The sequence below is a fragment of the Apium graveolens genome, chromosome 11, assembly GCF_009905375.1.
Source record: "Apium graveolens cultivar Ventura chromosome 11, ASM990537v1, whole genome shotgun sequence".
Taxonomy (NCBI): Eukaryota; Viridiplantae; Streptophyta; class Magnoliopsida; order Apiales; family Apiaceae; genus Apium; species Apium graveolens.
The window spans coordinates 18,404,110-18,405,241 of NC_133657.1; positions in this window are offsets into that span (position 1 = coordinate 18,404,110).

Consider the following 1,132-nt stretch of genomic DNA (forward strand, 5'->3'; position numbering starts at 1 on the left):
TGCCTTAGCATTTTCCTCCCTTTGAATGTGCTCAACATGGCATTCATCAAATTGGTTCATTACAGCCCTTACTAGGCGGACATACTTAGCCATCGTATCATCCCTTGCCTCAAACTTTCCCTTCACCTGGGATATGACCAACTTCGAGTCTCTACAAACCTTCAAGTTCTTGACTCTCAGTGTCCCTGCTAGGCCGAGACCAGCTATCAGAGCTCCGTATTCTGCCTCGTTGTTTATGGTCGGGAAATCTAATTTCATAGCATACTCAATCAAGAACCCATCAGGGTTTTGTAAAACCAAACCTGCTCCACTTGAATTTTTTTTGATGCTCCATCAAAATAGAGGACCCAATATTCCTTGTCCTTATCATCCTTTTCTTTATCTTCAGGTATGGTATCCTCTTGCCCCCCCGACTTCTTGGTTGGGTATGTTACATTCCACCACGAAGTCAGCCAATGCCCGGGCTTTTATTGCCGTTCGTGGCTTATACTTGATGTCGAATTCTCCCAGCTCTATTGCCCACTTGATCAACCTCCCACTAGCCTTGGGACTATGAATGATATTTCTCAGGGGCTGATTTGTTAGCACCTCAATTTGATGAGCTTGAAAGTACGGACGTAACTTTCTTGAAGCCATCACCAAAGCTAAAGCAAACTTCTCAATAGTTGAATAATTCAACTCAGATCCATGTATAATTTTGCTAATAAAAATACGGGTTTCTGGATTTTCAGTTCCTCCTTAACCAATACAGCACTCAAGGCACTCTCTGAAACGGCCAAGTATAAGTACAAGACTTCATTCAAAACTGGCTTGGCCAACAACGGGGCCTGGGCCATATATTTCTTTAATTCCTCAAATGCCTTCTGGATTTCCTCACTCCATACAAAATCCTTAACCTTCTTTAAGGACTTGAAGAACGACAAACACTTGTCCCCAGACTTTGAGATGAATCGTCCTAATGTAGCAATCCTTCTGGTGAGCTTTTGAACATCTTTAATAGTTTTTGGGGGCTCCATGTCCAGGATTGCTTTTATTTTATCGAAATTGGCCTCGATTCCTCTCTTGGAGACCATCAATCCCAAAAACTTTCCAGACCCTACTTCGAAAGCACACTTCGTAGGATTTAACATCA